Source organism: Lygodium microphyllum, chromosome 16 (assembly GCF_053477565.2).
Source record: "Lygodium microphyllum isolate KBCC chromosome 16, Lygodium_microphyllum_v1.1.10, whole genome shotgun sequence".
Classification (NCBI taxonomy): domain Eukaryota; kingdom Viridiplantae; phylum Streptophyta; class Polypodiopsida; order Schizaeales; family Lygodiaceae; genus Lygodium; species Lygodium microphyllum.
The window spans coordinates 127,742,853-127,764,059 of NC_141150.1; positions in this window are offsets into that span (position 1 = coordinate 127,742,853).

Here is a 21,207-nt window from a genome sequence, read left to right on the forward strand (position 1 = left end):
TTATCTTTTTATCTATGGAGACACACACACACACACACACACACAGAGAGGCTGAATAATTCAAACACAAGCTAATTGGGTTCTTTTGGGAACGGAGACATTGGCTGCTTTATGGGTAACAATTAGTATAGAATGGATAGAATTGGAATCAATGGATCGACAACATATGGGCATTTTGGATAAGAATGGTATTAGATCGGCCGGATTGATATTGAAAGATATCTGCATTTGTTCGTGTGTCGTTATCCCTCAGCGTGTCATTGAGCTGGGCGGATTTGCAAGTTTGCTCGTCCAGCTATTGGTCGATGATGGATTCGAGACGCCTGAGAACAAGAGCAAACAAATGGATTTAAAGATATTAGGCTTCATGTGAGGCATCGACATCATCTATATACCATGTAAACAATAACCGTCGTTGAAAGAAAGGACCCTGTAAACATTGAAATAATGAGTAGAACGTGATGATAAAAAGGGGGCACTATTGCCAAGAGGTCAATGGTTCACCAATATGCTTGGTCCACCTTGCACAAACTTAGGCCTTTGGCTATACACCAAGTCGATAAATTTGTTATGACCACAACGTTATTGGATCCAAGCTTTGTCATATTGTATCAAATCTTTGGTCAAGCCTCCCTCATGAAGCCCATGCATGTCCACTAGGGAATAAGGGGTCTCTTGTTATTCACACCATCTTGGACCACATACCATAGCACCACAAGGAGTCCGTGCCTAGCATCATATTGTGAGAGGTTTTTCATTGTAGTAAAACATGGGCACTTAGTATTAGGGAATGAATCAGAAGAGTTAACATTGCTCCATAATGGGTGGATGTAGTAGCTACCACCTTAAGGTCAGCTTTGTTCTAAAATTGGGCAATCCTGGTTCAACCCTTTACATCAAGGAAGCTCAATCCTCAGACGAGCATGATGAACATCAATTCTTGCTCTGTAGGGCAAGGATCATAGTTTGACATTTTCTCAAGCATATGAGAGCATGATAGGTTCCTCATAGGTTCCACCGACTATTTCACACTACCCATATGGACCAAGTAACAAAGATTCATGTAGCTCTTATAATGGGTACAACCATTAGGAGCTTGCCATGAGAACCCCTTTTAAAGTTGAAGCCAACATTAAGAATGTTCACCCCTTATGATTCACATGACTAGACTCATGATACAATATGGCTATATGGAGGGGACCTAGGGGAAGAATGGGATGGAAACATGTGAGGTGTATGGGGAAGACAAGGAGATGGTAGAGTCATGGTTCTTAAGTGTACATGAGAGGACCTATTTTTCTCAAGGGGTGAAAAGATGTGAGGTGGATGAGGAGGAGGAGGCAATGGCATACTTGTGGTTTCTAAGTGTACACAAGAGGGTCTATTTTTCTCAAGTACATGAGAGTGTAGAGAACCGTGGGGAAGAAAGGGGTGAGAAGATACGAGGTGCATAATGACGAGGAGGTGGTGGAAGGGGATTTTTTCTAAACTATGTTCAAACACATCCTATACCTAGTTCTATATCACTTATGCTTACAAATGTTTAGTTATAGTATATAGACATTGCATTTGTTGTATATAATGAGGCATATAATATAACATGGGATGAGGGTAGTTGAGCAATGGACTTAACCCTTTCAAGATAAGGTACATATTTGGAAAGGATAATGTATTGAATTATTTTTGTAATGTTCATGCATACATGTGGTTCGCCCTATCAGTAAGGAGTGGACTAATCAAGCTTGGCTTATGTTAATGCTTTCAAAAGGGGTGGGATGAATTTAAGACACACCTACACAGTTTAGCTAGGGAAAAGCACCTTGCTTATTATCATACAAGGTGCCTTCTTCACATGCCCTTATAGGTTAGCACTAGAATATTTGACCGCTTTGAGGCCTTCATATGTCTTCTTAACTATATTCACTTCAAGGATCAAAATTGGTCGATGATGTTCTTGGATTTGGGGGGGGGGCGCGGGGGGGTAAGTAGGTTGAGTAGTGCTTTGTCTCAATTCAAATATCAAGTTGGTTTAGTGTGAGGCTAAGGCAAGCCAAATGGTTGAAATCATTGTAATTTTTAGTTGCTCCTCAATGTCAAAAGCCTTTGAATTGCCTATCACCCCTTTGAAACAAGCCAACTAGGAAGGTGAATGCTTGCCATGACAATGGTAGCATAGGGTTACCCTCACTATCACATGGTGCAACTAAATCATAGAGGATAAAGTTAGTCTTGTGCTATCATGTCATGGCATGTGAAATTCATGGGGAGACCTTGGTTTCATAAATTTATATTGACACAAACTCAATGACAAAAAGAAATACAAACTTAGGGAGTTGAATAACATTTCATGATGTTGTCTTAAGTTTCAAGGTAAGAACATATAAAGAAAGTTCAAGTTGAGGATATGGCACTCATTCCCTATAAGTTAAAAGGTATTTTTCTAAGGATCGATCAAGCAACACTCATCATAATAACTTATGACCATTTGTCAACTAAGCACATCTAGATGCCTAGGGCAACAATTGTGTTGTAACTCTTGCATTCAATTAAGAATTGGTGGGCTATACAAATGTTGGATGGAAACCAACTTAATAGATTTCACATTGCATCATACCATTAGATGCAACATCATATACAAAATTATTCCAATTAAACATCCTACAACTTAAAGCTAAGGAAACTAGAAAACATTTACAAACCAATTGCATGTTTTTATAGCTCGACATTAGAGGCTTGTATTGAAGAGAAATAGAGCCATAGGTATTCCAATGTTACTCCCAATTAACCATCATTTGTTTGCTTATTAATACCCTTTATGTTTACAAAGTTGGGGTGATCTCTTTTAGTGAACATGCACACAATCTTCTATATATAGGTGGTAGTTAAATAAGGGGGGAAATTATACATATAAAGACCCTTCAAACGAAAAGCACATGCTTTAATTAGGGCGTACGAAAATTACCTTGCTCACAGACACACACATGTATGTACATGTATGTGTATGTATGCATGTCTGTGTGTATATGTGTACACACACACACACATGCATGGGGTTCTATTACAAGTGATAATGGTAATTTCTCAAAAGTGATTGCATTGGGTCTATAATAAGACCTTGTGAGTTGTAGTATTTAAACAATGGGGTTTAGTGTGGAGTACACAATTTCTAGTTTTGAAGTAGTTATGATATGGCTAAAAAGTCTACAAAGTATATGTGGAAAAACTTATGTACTAATGAGGTTGTTGGTGGTTGTAGCATATGGTAAGACTCTAGATGGTGCTGCAACCTTATTTATGTGGCGGTCACATGACCACTTCCTATGTCGGTTAAGCAACATAGAGAGTGCAAGACCATTTCTTGGAAAAGTCGATTTAGTCCCGTTATTTTTAGAGGGAGTACATTGACAGGGTAGAGTGCCAAGACAATTGCCTATCGTTGGGCCAATTTGTCAAGAAGTCGAAGTTCCACTTTTTTTTTTTTTTTTGCAGGAAGCTATAAAGATGTTATGGTCTGTTGGGTTTTTTGTATAGCTGACTATGTGTCCACCTAAGTAACGGTAGCTTCCCAATGTTGAAGCAGCACTTAAGTCAATAAGCTGAAGTTCCACTTTCAAGCTTGTATGTTCTTTCACTTTGTGAACTCACTTAGATCTGTTACTAGGTCAATAGACCTAGGGGTGTTTGGACTCTATACACGTGTGTGTGTGTGTGTGTGTGTGTGTGTGACTGCCCTCTTAAGTGCTTGGGCAATGGGCCCTTTGTTGTTTTGACACGTGATTGTGAAGTCCGGAAGCGAAGAGCGGTATTTAATATTGGGCAAGCTGATGCTCATTTGGCATGGGCCGGGGCCGTAGGCAACATGACACCCGCAATGCCCTCTTTACTATTGAGTTTTTTAAATTTGGGGATTGTGTTCGGTTTGGAAGGGGGCACTGATCCCGATTCCCTAGGCTTTCTCCTTCCTGCAATGCAATGCTTTATCGGTTCAATTGTGCGTTTATCATCAGGATTGAGGTTGTGCCTGGAGAGGGTGGGTGGCAGGCAGCCTGCAGGATGAGGATCTCGATTTTCAAACCCTAGACTCTAGACTCTAGAGCCTAGAGCCTAGAGCCGACGTCATGGTATCGCGCTCTCTCTCTCTCTCTCTCTCTCTCTCTCTCTTCCCCCGGGCCCTCCCGTTTATGAGTCTGTGAGTGAGGTGTCTGGCATCTATCTGGGGCGTGTCACGATCCCACGGGCTTTTCAAAATTCACCGGCCTCGGTGGCCTGGCCGCGGCCTTCTTCTTCTTCCTGCAGCTGCCTAATGAGCCTTGTAAGTTGTGATGTTCACCCTTGGGCTGTTATATATATTAATATTATACGATTTCTACTGTGACCCTCTGAGCGCGCGCGCGCACACAGAGCGTTGCAGGCTGGCAGCAGATTGAATAAAAAAGATGGCAAACACCAGGGACTCTGCCGCCCCCTCCCCCGATTCTTCTTTTACGCACAGTTCACGCAAATTTCGAACGGTGTCAGTGTGTTGCAGTATAGTAAGTTAGCGTGTTAAACCCCGTGCATCTTTCTTTCTTTTTGCTTTCCTTTTTTTTAACGCTGCAGCGCAGCTGACAAGCTCATCCACGATGGCATCTTATAATTACGAACTTCCTACTTGTCCATTACCTTAAAGGGTTCCCCATTTTTCCAAATCTCTCCCCAAGCACAGCTTCCTCTTTCAGATTGGTCTAACTATGCATTCCCATGTAATTCAGACACAAGCCCCAAGCCAAGCTCACTCACCTTGTTTCTAAGAGCGCCTCACATTGCAATGAGCATTCAGGAATACTTGGTGGAAGCGTGTTAGAATAAAGCCCACTCGCGGCAAGCGAATAGCACGCCAAACTTCACTCAACAATCCATTTCTCTTTTTTTCTCTCTCCTTTTTTTCCTCTTTGTTTTTAGTTTTTTTTCTTTGCTCCCTTTTTTTCTCTGCTTTTTATTTTAGTTTATTTTTTCTCCTCTCCTGGTTCTCTCTCTCTCTCTCTCCTCTTTTTTGTTTCTTCTCTCTCTTCATTCTCTTTTAATTTTTTTATTCTCTCTCTCTCTTAAATTTTATCTTTCCTCTCTCTATATATATATTCTCTTATCTTTTTCTCTCTCTGTCTTTATCTCTGTCTCTCTCCTTTATTTTCTTTCTTTCTCTCTCCTCTATTTTTCTTCTCTCTCTCTTTTTAAATTTTATATTTTCTCTCTTCATGTTCCCTCTCTCTCTCTCTCTTTTTCTTCTTCTTTGACTTCCTTTTCCCATCAATCTTTCTTAAAGTATGTAAATTTTATATTTTTTCTATATATAATTCTCTCTTTATATTCATATTCTCTCTCTTTTCCCCCCCTCTCTCCTCTCTTTTCCTTCTCTCTCTCTTCTTTTTTCATTTTTTTCTTCTTCTCTCTCTCTCTCTCTCTTCATTCTCTCTTTAATTTTTTTTCTTTTCTGTTTCTTTTAAATTTTATCTTTCCTCTCTCTATAATTCTCTAGTTATGTGTTCAAATTCTCTCTCTTTTTTTCTTTTCTCTCTCCTCGTTTTTCTTCTATCTCCCTCCTTCCTCTCTCCTCTCTTTTCTTTTTTCTTTCCACTCACTCTCTCTCTCTCTAATTTTATATTTTCTCTCTCTATAGTTCTCTTTTTATCTATTTCCCCTCTCTGTCCTCTCTCCTCTTCTTTCTTTTTTGCTCTCTTTGTATCTCTCTCTCTCTCTCTCTCTCCTTATTTTTCTTTTCCTATCTCTTTCTCTTTCAAGTTTTTTTCTCTTGCGCTCTTTTCTCTCTATATTTATTTTTCTCTTTCCTCTCTTCCCCTTTCTCTTTTCCTATTTTCTCACTCTTTCAAATTATATATTTCCTCTCTATCTCTCTTTAGGTCAAAAACTATATTGAAAAATGTTTAATTTAAAAAAGACTATTCTCTTTCCTCTTCTTCTTTTCTTTCTTCTTCTTCTTCTCTCTCTCTCTCTCTCTCTCTCTCTCTCTCTTTTTCTTCTCAAATTAGTGTGTGAAAAAATATATCCAAAAACGTAATTATTTTTTAAATATTTAATTTAAATTTTTAAATCTAATTGAGAGAGGAAAACTTTTGATTTAAAAAGAAGTTTGATTTAATTAAGAGAGAGAGAGAGAGAGAGAGAGAGAGAGAGAGAGCCTAGGCCCTACAATAAGAGAGAGAAAGAGGGGGAAGGGAAGGGGCTTTTAATTAAAAAGGGGAGGGGGAAGAGAAAATAAGAGATTACACGTGAGAGAGAGGGGAGGGGAGAGGGTTTTAATTGAGAAAAGGAGGTTTGGAAAAAGGGGTAGGCTATTCGGAAAGCCCTTTCGAGGTTCGGGGCTTTCCGAACCTACAACCAAAATAATATAGTAGTAATATTTTCATCCAACCATTCTGAAGGTCATAAGGGGGCCCTATGAAAAACCAGAATCTCCTCGAAGCACAACAATTGCCATGCAATCGTGGGAATGTTCTCTTATTAGTGCTAACAAGGAAGCAAATGTTTTTGTTTTTGCAAGCTATGTTCTTATGTGGAGAGGTATTTTAATTTAATAGTTCAATTACATTTTCCCCCCTTTTGTGCCTATACTTCATTCAATGTTGTTTTCTACATTTCTATTTTTACTTATAATTAGTTAGGGCTTTTGATTGAGGACCATGGTAAGTCTTTGACTCTTCTTTTACCCATTGCATGGCCCAATATTCAAACCTAGCAAAAAAACATTACTTGAATGATGCTTGCCTATGACATGATTGGAAATACCCAACCTTTTAACAATTTTGTGGAAATTAAGCTCAATATATTCTATTTTGGTTCAAGAGATGATCCTACAATCAATGTCATAATTATGTTTTGAACATGCGGATTATCTGATTGTTTTCTTAGCATAACATAACATACACAATATAACTAATCCATCTATGTCATTAACTGGTCCTACTCTACAAGTATACATTGGTCCTATGTTTAAAAATATGTCTATTTGATGAGAAAACCAAATGTTTCATCTAGCACAAGTTCATGCATACATTGGAAGGGAGTAATTAAAACATTCTTATTTGCTCCCTCTACAAATGTGCACAAGGTGACCCTAGATGTCATTACATCAACCCTCTACTTATACCTTGTTGAAAGCATGCCATCTATGGGTTCAAGATTCTATTAATTTAGGTTTTGTGTTCATGTAAGATGTCACTTTAGATTTAAGCATGGGTTGAGTCTTCATACAAAAAATACCACACACACACACACACTTGAGTTTCCTTACTTAGTGTTTCTTTTTTAAATCCCCTTAGGCCCTTAGCTTTCATTCTTTAACCCAAAGGTTTGTCACTATGGGATCATTATGGATTATTAACCTTTTAACCCTTAGGGTTATAACCCTAATGGTTGTTACTAGGGGTCATCATGGAAGATTGACTTGCTAATATACCACATACTCAACACAAAGTATTGTTCTCCATAGTACATAAAGAGAATAAGAGTTTATTTTCACATTCAAAAAGTTTCCAAATTGTTTTTTGGAGGATTCTCAAGGCTAATTATCTTAGCGTAACTTGTTGATTATAAGAGTAGCGCCTCAAGGAGCTCTTAAAGATGCAATTTATTCATGTTGTGGAAGCTTTAAATATATAAAAGGAATCAAGAAGGTCTCATTTGAGGCTGACTTTTCTTGCTAGATTTCAAAGAAGTCAATTTCACAAGCATCATTTGGAGTTATGTTGAGATAAATGAAAGATGACAACTTCTTTTGTTGCCATGAAGAAACCCACAATGGTGCTGAGCACATAACATGTGAGAACACAACTATAGTCCACATGATGAAAATTTTTGTGTGGCAATTAGCCACTGTTTGACTTGCAATGGTACATTTTCCACTTTGAAAAAGCAATCAATGTTAAGGCATGCAATGCATATGGAAAGTTGCAAAATTGGTGCAACTTTTATTGCACCAATAAAAAGGTTAAACTATTCAACCAATAATTTCTAAGCTATGTTTTTTTGGGGCATTACTTGAAAATTGGGAAAAATAGCAATAGACTTCCTATGTAAGCATGGGGATAAATATGGCCTCATGAAGTCTTCCACTAGTTAGCTTGTTGTTACATATAATGCTCAACATGTAAGCTAATTTATTGTCATATTTGAACTACTTGGGTATAGTAAGGAATGATTATACAAATGTCTATTCTAGATTTCTATACATAGATATCCATCCCATGTTGGTGACACTTGCATTTTAATGAAATTACTTTAGGAGAATGCCACAATTTGGTAGGGACAAGGTATTTGTAAGTTACCCAAAGCATTTAAACCCATTATTCATTCGAAGGGTGTGTAATCCCCTAGTCCCCCAACAAACTCTATGGAATCACATTGAGGTTATGTTGTCATTGCAAAATATTACAAGTGTAGATTGGGAGATGCTAGAGATGCTCTTTTTGACATTAATTGAAATTTTAATGTAAAGAAAAACCTAGATGAGTTTTGTACTCAAGTCTACTACTTGAAAAGGCTTAAGATCCAAAGGAGTAAGTGACATACATTGGCACAATGAATAAGTCTAGATGCTCATGGGAGTGCACGTAAACACAAACACACAAGCATTTTGTGCACGTGAGAAATAATTAGAATGATATGATACCTCCTCACCTCGATCCCCATCTTTTGGTATCTTGACAAACAACTATATACTATTTCTTTAGGTATTCCACTTCATCCCCACGCCCTAAAATAGTCACTTTTATCACATGCATTACATCCTTCACTGGTAGAGCATTTGACTTTGTCAAGCCTTTTGAGCAAAATCTATCATTCTCTAATATAAAATGGTGTGATCTTCATAAAAACTGGTTCCATAGTATGATCATGATTCCTAGCATGCTCACGAAGCAAAACAAAAGATAAATTTCTTTCCGTAAAGCTCCCTCAAAGGTACTCTTATGAAGGTCTTGGCAGTTGACTTTAGGCTCAAAAACATATATTTTCCCCCATGCTAGTTGGAAAGAAGTAGGCCTACTTCCAAAAATTATGGAAGACTAGTACACCATTTTGATATTAAAAATCATCAAAGGAGATGCATGCATTCAATATGAGGCCTTATATTATTTATCATTGTAGCACAATTCTCACTTTATCATCACAAATGACTTGACTTTCACAACATTGCATTCTCTTGTAAAGGGATGGGATATGTAGAGACCATGCTTATGCCACATCTAATTCTCACACACGCTATCACATTGTTCATATTAAATAGATTAGATAATTACTTACGATCTTGGAGTTGTCTTCCATTTTCACTAGGTCGAATAATTCTCCCTCTTGCATGTGCTTTGTCTCTAGTAGGAAGTACATTTCACATTAATTTTGTCATGCTGTGAACATGTGCTTTGACCCTATTTAGAAGTAAAATTCACATCAATTTTGACATGTTGAACACTTTTTACAATTCTAGGTTATGTACATACAACGTTATGTTAGGGAACTCCTCATATTGATCAAATTGAGCATGTGTTAAGTTATTCTACCTTCAATAAGAATACAAAATGTCCCGCAATAGTATAATCTACTATTTAAAACCTTCCATGTCCTTAGTAGCTACTTTGAGTTTTCACCATAGAGAGATCACAATTAATAATTCAACAAACTATCACTTGTATTTGTTCAACAACTAATACAGCTGTTGTAAGGTTGGATATTGGAGCAAAACTATAATACTTGACTTAAAGTCTTACATTCAATTATTGAAGCACAAACACTCTCTCACCATTTCCACAATAGAAGGAAAGTCACTTATAATTTGGGATTGTTTCATTCCTTCTGTCAATCCTTCATGCTTTTGTTATGTACAACCAAAGGATAGTGATTTTCTTGAATGATGACATTTTTGAGAATTGTGACCTATAAAAAATTGGTACTTTCTCCAAACATGATGCTTTCAACATTGTAGTCACATATCATTAAAGGTGATGGCTAGATGGAACGATTCACTTTGCAAAAACGAAGAAGGAAAAAAAAGTGACACATTTTATTATCCACAATTTCATTAGCATAATCAATATTTTATGGATAAGTTTGCATGATAATCAAACTTAACAATTAGGGAAATCTGAGAAATTATGAGTATGAAATGACATATGAATAATCTTAAAACCAAATCCTATCCCTTTGACTAGTGCAATTGCTCAAAGTCAAAATTGAGGGTTCTTTGTCTCTCTAAAAAGTCATAGGGATGAAGACAGTGTTGGGAAACTTTGAAAACTGTTCCATAAATACCATCCATGTTTAGGACTATTAGCACTCTTCTGAACACTCATGGCAATACTTTAAAGTATGGTGTACCTCAATACTTCAATTTTATCGACTTGATTCTTTGTACAAAACAAGAATGATGCTATGCCCTAATGTTGTAGGCAAACTTGTGGCTAGCTTCCTTAAAATGATAAAGTGTAGGAAGCTTCTTTCATTGTTGTTCAATAGAGAATGAGTTGCATTGATACACATGGTGCCTATTTCTTCCTCTTCAGAGAGGCTTGCACTTTGAGCTTTCTCTTTGCCTTTTTATTTTATTATTTGTATACTCGTCTCCTAGACTACCAAGAAGTACACACATGTGGTAGTGACTTATAAATGCAACGTGATTGTATGTGTACTAATCGAAGGACTAATCGACTCAACCTTATGTTCTCCTAGACAGTAGCCTTTAATGTATGGATATGAGCAAACTATTCAATAGTGAACTAGAACCTATTACAATAAATTCATATATATTGTATGATATGTATCACCCAATACAATCCATTCTATCATAAAAATATTTTTTCATAAGCAAGAATTTTAAATATGATAGTTAATAATATATTGTGTGACTCTTGCATGAGAAATTTGAGCAAATAATCAAGTTAACTTGTGAATAAAACAATGGCTTTTGATTTGTTCTATCTTAACATACTTTTCTTTTAGCTCAAAACATTTTTGTTTAAGGAATCAAATAAGTAGGAAACTACAAATCTTGTAATAATATCTAGGTAACTTGGATCTTAGCTCAAAATATGAAGGAATAATGTCACTATTGGTTTAATAAAATGTAAGGTGAAAGAAAAGGAAAACAAATTAGGAAGTTGTAAATATAAAGCATTAAGTAGATAGAATTAAGCTCACTATATTAGATAACTTAGTGTGCAATTATCCTTTGTGGATCTATATTTAAACTTGCCCATGTTTTGGAGCTTGTAAACCCAACATCACTACTTCATGAATGTAATCCATAAATAGTAACCATGCTACTAAATCATTAACCTTAAATTCTCATAAGTCATATGGTAGAAGTCCATTAAGTTGAGACCACCCGACAAGTTGGTAATATCTTAGTGCAGACAATAGTTTTTTAAGACTCCATAAACTTTGGATTATTGGCCAAGAGCCAAAGATTTTTTCCTTTGTGAGTGCTCAAGAGAACTATATTACATGAATCACTACAATGGATTAGCCTAATGGCAGTAGTTGTATTGATGGAAGTACTCTTGCAAGACATCCATTGAAATTACATAAATAGTGTCTCCTAAGTGATATAATAGAAGTTTGAAGTCTAGGCTTAAATACTATTCTAGTTTAAAATGCTTGTAACTCTTGCACACAAAGGTTCAAACTATAACCCTTAATTTGAGACCACCTAACAAGTTAGGTAATGTCTTAGTGTAGATAGTAGTTTTTTGAGACACAACAAACTTTGGATTATTGGCCAAGAGCTAAAGAATCTTTACTATGTGAGTGCTCAAGAGAATTATACTATAGGAATCACTACAACAATGAGCATGATGGTGATAGTTGTACTACTATTGAAGTACTCTTGCATGACATTTATTGAAATTCCAAAACTATTGGTGTAATCACCATTAAAATTTTAATGGTATTTTCACTAAAAAATTGAATTCCATAATATAAAAATATTGGTAATTCCGGTGTTCTAGGAAACCAATATTGGACTCTTCAACATTTTAACAATTTGTCAAATGGAATTTCCAATTGAATTGTAGACTAAGAAAAAATGAGATATTGTTTGTTCAACATAGTAAGCAACATTCTCACTTTAACAATATTGTACACTATAGCACATCATTTGAGTTGTAAGGGATCATTCAAATATTATTGTTTGCTTATTAGAATTTCAAATATAATTTGAATGCACCTGAGCAAAAAATATACAATTGATTTAAAAGATTAAGTTTACACATAGATGCCATGGATATAATATGCAAGATGGTGAATTAGCCCCATGAGTTGATCCTCCATGGATATAATATGCAAGACAATGAATTAGCCCCATGAGTTGATTCCCCACCTTTAGATGGATCAAATAGATTCATTGCACAACATTGATTAGATCTTCCTTGGATCACATGTTTGCAAGGGTGTGGTAGTTCAATATTAGAAAATGGCATACCAACTCCTTCGAAAGACATAGCACTAGTTGACACACCAATGGAAGAAGGATGTGTGGGTGGAGTATCAAACTCCAAACTCCAAGGTTATGCTTGAACATGTGGTTGGCTCATTAATTGAACAAGGATGTCTGAGTAAAGTGGGACACACTTGTTTACCTTGAAGAATCCATAGGGAACACGATTGATGATGGAGGTAGAATTATGGCTCCGATTAGCTAGCTCTCAATTTTTGTTTGCAAGTGGGAAAGAAAAAGAGAGTTGGAAGAATCAATGCTTGACCCAAGCAAGTACATTTTTTTAAGAGCATAAAAAAATCCTAACTGTGATATCTAATTGTAGCGATTTCATATATTCATGTATATAATCTCAATTAATTTATATCCTACTGATAGACTTAAAGGATGCTACCACACTTTCAAGCATAGACTTGGGGCCCATTCTCCTTGTACACACATCTTGGTTCCATCCAGAGTCATTGAACCCTAAATCCATAATCAAATCTATCATTGATAGAATTGGTATGCCATTTGCAAGTATTGTAAGCCCTAACATCACCATGGTCAATTGAATGACCCTTGATGGCTATACCTAAACATGGGCACTATTTGTCAAGGCCATCAGTATGACATGAATAAAGCGATTAATATACAAATGGACTGTATGGCACATTGTAGGGCTATCATTTAAGTCCTTTAAAAAGGAAACCATTAAGTAGGGCCAGTTTAGGATACCCTAAGTCCTCCAAGTCTTACCTCAAATGACAAATGGAAATCAAGAGCATTACAACCATTTACAAGCCCAAAATAATTTTAATCACCCATTGCTCAACATAAATGTATGGTAATACTTTACTTCTTGGGATCTTATGCCCTTTGTTTGAGTAAATTGAATAGATATATTTACCTCAAAGAGTCCATTGAGGAAAAAATAACAAATTCATGATCGGGGTGCAATTATGTGTAAGAGGAAATCTTAATATGCTTGTTGGAAATTAGTAAATAGCCTTGGCCATTGACAACTTAGGGTATAGGCCTTCTCATTATGTGTGAGCTACTTCCTTCGTAGATTGCAAAAATTCTTAAGAAAGTAGTCACTTTAAGCAAGTCAATGTCAAACTTAGACTTGCCATAAGCAAGATGTAGTCTGTGACATAGATAGATACAAAGTTGGGCAATCAAACTACTCATCATGATGTTGAATTTGGCAGGTTTCCTTGCTTATCCTTCCCTCTTAGCTTGAGTGCCTTGTCTTGGGCTTTGTTGGATGTGAAATTTTCTATTTGCATTTCAATTGACATCACTTCTCTAGAGGATTTTGAATGTATAATGTGTCATGTTTTCTTGCCTTTATGTAAATTAAGGGAAATCCTACCACCCTTTGCACTCCTGGTCACACCCCAAGATTGCTTGATAAAAGTGGGTCCTTGGAGTATAGGTAGGAATATGTAATTTTGAGTGTACCTCCAAAATCCTCTAATAAGAGTCTTTGCCAAACTAGGATTAAGTTAATAGTTCTTAGAATGCAACTTACTCTAATATAAAACATGGATTATCATTTCACCTAATAGGAAAGATCTCAAAACATCATAGTGCTAGGTTAGAAGGAGTCTTAATTGAAATACTAAACATAGAGCTAGTATAGGAAGGATATTAAAAGAATTGGAATTTGTTAACCCCAACACGAAGAAAGCAAAAGGAAATAAAAAAGACGCAAGGCAAAGGCGGAAAAAAGGTAGACTGACAGAATAAAGAAGAGGAGAAAATGCCAAAAGCGCAGGGGCAACCTTAAAAAGCCCAAGTCAAATGCAAAAGGGGAAAGGTGCATTTTAAAATACAAAGGCGCACCCTGAAATCTTGTAAAAGAGTGCCAGGCGGTGGTGGAAAATCTGGAAAGCTAAAACAGAAGACAAAGATAAAGGCCAAGGCAAAGAGAAACGGAAGACAAAGGCGCATAAGGAAAAGCGCAAGTCAAAACTTTTGTAAAAGAGCGCAAGCGCATCATGGTATAATTCAAGGAGCGCCGGGCTCTCACCCGTGCAATTTGTAAATGTAGACGGGTGGTGGAAAGGAAGCTAGGAAAATAGAGGGACAATGGGAAAAGGGCCTAGGCCACGGTCGGCCATGTAAAAAAGGGAAAAAGTGGATGACCGCCCAAAAGGGATTTAGGGTTTTGTATATAAAGTTGAAAAGTGAATGAGAAGCTCATTCTTGTGTGTGGCAAAAAGTGGCTCTCCTCTTCTTCTTCTTCTCCTTGTTCTTGCTTGCTTGAGCTTGTGCTTGAGAGAGGGAGTGTGAGATTGTGAGGGAGTGAGTGTGTGAGGGTGAGGGACCGAGGAGAAGAAGCTCTCCATTTTCTCCTCTCTTCTTCTCTTCTCTTCTCTTCTCTTCTCTCGCTCACGGTGATGGAGCTTGGAGCGTGGAGCTTGAGGATGGAGCTCCTTGAATCTTGCACTTGGATCGTGGAGCTACCGGAGTGCGCGGGAGAGGAGGTAACTCGAATGGCATGGGGGTAAGCTCACTACACCGGTAGACATGGATGGCTTGTCAGCTAGGTGAGAGGTAGCCATTAGAGCTCACTTGGAACGTTTGAAACAATAAGCGGTCCGTGGATCTTGGCGGTAGAGCGAAAGCTCCCACAGAATCTTACCAACAAGAAAGAGAGATCTAGATTTAATAATAGATCAAGAACGACAATATAAATGGATGTTGAAAAATTCTAAATATGGGCTTCGAAGGAAATGGAAAAAGAATATATTGAAAAAGTATGCAATTAGTGGGGTAATTTGAACGGAAATCTACTTCAACTTACAAAAGGAGGATGGATTGACATTGTTGAAACAAGTGGCAATTACTAAGAAATACTTCTAACTAGAGGACTTCAAAAGAAAGGAGTTGATGAAAATACTCCATAGTGCATGTTTATAAAACTATTTCTTTTCAATATTTTTTGTTGAGAATCAAGTTGAGTGGTATTGAAACCACTCAACCAACTCTACTTAGTACAACTATAGCTACCTGTTACCAGTCATGTATGGCATAATAATGAGTTAGTCAGACTTAACTTAGGTTAACAATGTTTGGTCAGTTATTGACTTACTTTCATACACTGTATGTGTGACTTAGATTTAATACTTTTGTGTGGTACAATGAATGATTGAATAATGGAAGAGAGAGTACATACTCTCTGCTCATGGCTCCAATCTTTGTCTATCTCTTCCCATCTCTTTCAATATGGTATTAGAGTGAGGTTTTGCAAGAGATGGAGTGTGAAGGTGGGAATTGGATCCGACTTCCAACCTATGAAGAAATACACTGAAGCATTGATAGCCATAGTCTCAATCTGCAAAGGATGTACTTGAAGTTTCTCTCCTCCAGAGTTGATAGAGCCTATCGAGGCTTCAAGAAGAAGGGGTCCATTGGCATGTATTAGAGCTTGTCAAGCAACCATTATTGCTCAACATTGGCATCAGGTCTTGTAGGTTTGTTCATGTTGGTTGTGTTTGTTTTTTCAAGCTTTTGAAATTGATGGACAACAAGTATTTAATGCTCCTTGACACCTGATACACTACTGGAAACCTTGGCATTGGTCACTCTCTAAGCATTGGAATCTTGGTTAGGAGCTCCATATTGAGTGGATTTTCCCAATCATTAAATGTATGTTGCAGATAGGGTGCTGTCACACACACACACACACACACACATGGAGAGCATAAACCTCACTATTTGAAGCTTATTGGAGCTCATGTTAATATCCATTGATAGCCACTTGGATGTTCTGGGATGTTATTTGAGATGCTTTGAGCATTGGCTACTTAATTCAAAAGTATTTTATTGATGGTATAACAGGTCATTTGGCTAGTTATTGATAGACTAAAGGCCCTTCTTCATGTCTACATGTTGAATATGCAATCAGTGATGCTCATATGGATATGTTCTGACTCACAAATGTTATAGAAAATGTTTGAGATGTTGTGAGGTGCTACTGAGTTGAGAATACATCAATTATTACAAATCTTTTCATTGTGTAATGTCCCTATTACTTAGTTTATTTTAATAAACAATGTGCGTATACATTCCAAATAAAATTGATTTATGTTGCACATCCACACATGGAAAAAAACTATAGAATCTCTACAAGATTTAAAGAAGCAGGACTAGTTTACTAGAATAGTCTGAAATCTCTAGTATCATATTTAGATAACTTAATTCCTACTTTAGATGGATCCAACTATATAATGTGACTTATTTTGAAGGGAAGAAGTCGTCCAAGACAAAAGATAGATAAAAATAATGTGATTTATAAAAATGATAATTTTTGCTTATTTTTTATGGATTTTCACAATTCTTCCCACTTCGCCTTGTCGATAAGATGTATTCCAATCGTTTTGAGTACTCGGATGACTATATTTGTAGTTTATATGACGAAGTTATAATCCAAACAAGTTGCAGGGTAGAAACAAATGAAAATAGTGAAAAAAATCATAAGCTTTAAAGCTAAGCGCTAAAAGAAAGTGTTCTCTCTTTATCATCGATAATGTCATTAAAAATACTAAAAAACAAACGTCCTCTTTTTACCCCCTTGGTTACTATATAAACAAGGGTAGAGCATCACATCAACAACACACAAACACACAACGATCCATGCAGAAGTCTCTCTGCTGCTATTGATGCGATGAAGCTCTGTTGCAATCATCCGAACCTCTCTTTCTCTCTCTCTCTCTCTCTCTCTCTCTCCAATCTTACACGGAAGCACTGCTTGAACCCATCAAGCTTCTTTCATGGCTCTTAAGAGATGACGAGATATTGAGTGAGGTGAAGCTCAGAGAGCTCCCCAACACGAGGAAGTGGTCGCCGCTGTTGTTGAGGAAACTCAACACGATGCTGAAGCATAAGCTAAAGTTAACCCCGAACCCATTCAAACTGAAGAACTAGCCATCCCACAATAAATCGAGGTTGTGGATATAAACCGTAATCACGATGGATGGCCAAACAAAGATAATCAAGTTAGTATATAAGAAAAGAATCACGATTAGTTAGAACTTAGACTTGTAAAAGCATGTTAATATTATCAAATACTTATTAGGAAGGAACATGAAAATTGATGAAGGGGATATATTCTATGCATTGCATTGATAACTATGTTAAAATGTCTTACGGTTATGATTACTTTTGGATTTGCGAATGATGAGTTATGGGGCTCTTCTTGCACAGCCGGACGAGTTGTGGATTGTGGTGGTTGACATTGGGGTCCCCAACCCAATGCTCCCTTACACTCTGCGGAGTGTGTAAAAACTTACCTGCGGGTGGGGTTCTTACGCTCCTAAGAGAGGTAGGTGTTTTTGGTTTTTGATCACTTAAGCACCTAAGAGGGCAAAGGGCCGAGTGGTAAGTGCCCCTGTTATGTAGGACGGCTTCGAAGGCTCAGGGAAGCTTAGGCAGGCTCTAAGCTAGTAAATTCCATGTTGACCGCGAATGGAGTGCGATCACATACAGTCGAATCCCGAGGGATTGGAAGGTCCTATCCTAGGCTGGACGGTGTCTTTGTGTGCAAAGACAGTTTTGTACCACTCTGCAGAGTGATGTGAAACAAAGTATATGATTTTCGAATTGTTGTTATATGCTAAAGATCGAGTTTAACAAACCCAGTTTAACGAAGTAATAAAAGGAAGTTGATTCTACATGTCCAAATAGTGTGGTAGTATGCTTTACTAATTAGATAACTAAGCAAACCCCATCGAGGAAAGTGGGAGGCTTCAATCCTGACAATTGGATGCCTATGGTTGGCTGGACCCCATAAGTCAAGTAACTTTTCAACATTAGATAGATTAATTAAATCGTGACCCTCCCAATATTGGTAGGATTAGTTACCAGGTTTAACATCATTTTAGGGGGCCGGAGCTAAGATTTTACCTTATGGGTAGGGGAATCGAGTTACACTCTCCTCTGTCTCTCACACTCTTTGAACCAAGTGCGGTGTTAACCTCACTCTTGCCTTTGATTGATTACAAAGTAGTCTTTCTTAGGTGGGTGTTAGATTGCTATTAGGAGTGACTTGTCCATGCTTTCCCTGTGAAGTAGAATCGAGATTCCCATGTTCAACTAAGTCCAAGGTTTCCCATGGGGAGACAGGATGGTGATGTACATGGATATGGATTTCAGTCAACTACTAGAGGGCTTCTCCGGGTTTGTCTCACACGTGGTATTAGAGCCTAGGTTTCAAAAGAGCTTTTAGTGTAAGGTTAAGTAGTCAACGTATAAAAGGAATTAAGGAAATAACCACACTTGTTTGAAGAAAACTGTTGTTGATTATCTTGTACTAACACTAGCACCCATGTTGTGCTCATCAGGAACTTAGTGATATGGAAGCTACACATTTGCGGGATATTTTTCCCATCATGTATCAAGTAGCCTTAGGGTCGAATAATTTCTCATATTGCGAGGCTATATTTGAGATAATGGAGATAATCTTTATTCCTCCAATTATATTGCAACCTTATCCTAACTCATGGTACATGAGAGATTTTTGGCCAAGGAATAGGTCATATATGGAGATATATTGTGGGCATAACATCCTTCTTCATTACGAGCTATGGAGGATTCGATGGGTTGAACAATTAAGGATAGTTAAGATATACCTTTTGTTTAGTGCCTTTATTGAATGGTTACTAGACATTGGGGATGAGCCTATACCTGAAACATTATGGGTATATCGAAAAGTGTTACAAATAGTACCACCTGAGAGAGTTGTTGTAGTACCAAGAAGGCCTTATTTTGGTACAGGATGTTTTGGTTATCCCCAAGAGCCACCACATTATGTTGTTTGCCATGTACATGAGAATCCCCCAAGATATGAGAATATAGACCTTAATACTTTTCATGAGGAAAGGATCCATGAGATGATGTATTGGTAGATCATAGTATGATCAAATACATCTTTGTAAGTACTTTTCATAAATATAAAGTCTCATGATTATTTTTGAAGAGCATGAGTTATGAGCTTAAGATGATAGTTGAACAACTTTGACAAGTTAATGATGAATTATGCTTTATGCGAGTGAATTTTGAGATCATGTATTCCACTGCTTGCCAGTCAAACATGTTGGAATTAAGAGAAAGCGTAATGGCTATCTTAGAGAAGACTCGCCTATGGAATTGTTTAAGCTTACGAAGGGGCTAAAACTGGAGCCCAAATCTGGGGAAGGGACAACCCTTACATGTACTTAGACTCAACTCTATATAAAGATGTGAAAGTCCATCTCAAACTATTGAAATGGCTTGAAGAACTAAAACTAATCGATGTTCTTATATTATGACAATTAATGGGGAGCCAATGATACTACATCGTTGGGTGTATGACCAATATACAAAGGTTATCTCTCTCAATAGGATAACCCTTACTCGAGAGTGTAAAGTCAAAAATTTATGAGCTTCTAGAGTATCCCAATCTCCCAAAATCTTATCGATTCCTAGAGATGAAGGCCAAACCACCTTGTTTTGTAACAAAGTAGTTACGAAGATAATCAAGATCGCCAACAACTCGTGTAAATTGATGAAACATACAAGGAACTCCAAGAGAAGAAGTTTCTTCTCAAGTAGTCACCAACACCTAGGTTTAGTGATGAAGGACCCAAGATGGAGTAAGATGCAGAAGCGTGGATTGAGGCCTTGGACGACTATTTCCTAGCCGCTGAAACTATTGTTGCAAATCAGTCCATGACTACTCGTCTTCGTCTTATTGGTGAAGCTAAGCTTTGGTGGAAACACTTTTGTCGAGATAAAGGGTAACCGAAGCTTCCCAAACGTGGGAGGAGATTAAAGAAGTTGTGAAAGGACGTTATCTTCCCCAATCTTTTGAATTAATAAAGATGAATGAATTCTACAACTTACGATAATTAAGCCTAACATTGGAAGGATACTATTCTGAGTTTGTGAGTCTACGCAAATATGCAGCCCCAATGACAACATCTCAATAGATTGCAAGATTCTACCAAGGACTAGATCCACCTTTGGACACTCGCCTTGAATCAATGAGACCAACGACTCTTGAAGATGCTCTTATGTGAGCAAAATCTATAGCCAAGGAAATCACTCTAAATGGCCAAAGGAACCATCCAATAAACAACTTTGGAAGGGGCTACCCAAACTGTGGTGTGGACATGGCTAATGCCAAAGGGAATGGTAGAGCTAATGCAATCACCCAAGGACCAAATGGGATAGGAATCAGGCAATGCTACCAGTGTGGAAGGATTGGACACCTAAGGGCAAATTGACCTAACCATCCTCAAAGACCTAGCCCAAACCCGATTGGTGGAAGAGGCCAGGGAATGGCAACAACAACCCAGGCAATGGACGTGGAAGAATAGCTAATGCCCGAGTAAATGCCACGATTGGACAGCCCGAGGAATGCACATTAGTAGGTGAAGAATTTGAAAGAGGATCCATTCATGCTACCGTAGAAAAGAAAGGAGCGGACCACCAATGGTCAGTAATTCAATCTCCAGCTACTTACAAGGGTACATCGTTTATGATCTTAATTAATTGTGGTAGCACACATTCCTTTCTTGCACCCAAGAAGATAGTTAAAAGATTGCATCTAGAATCCAAGGGGGGATAAGGAAAATGATAGTAGAATTGGCTGGTGGGAAGGAAATCGCCTCAATCGAAACTATAGGGAAACTTCAATTTGAGTTAGACATCCATATAACTGAGACTAAATTTCAAATCCTACCACTAGGATGCTA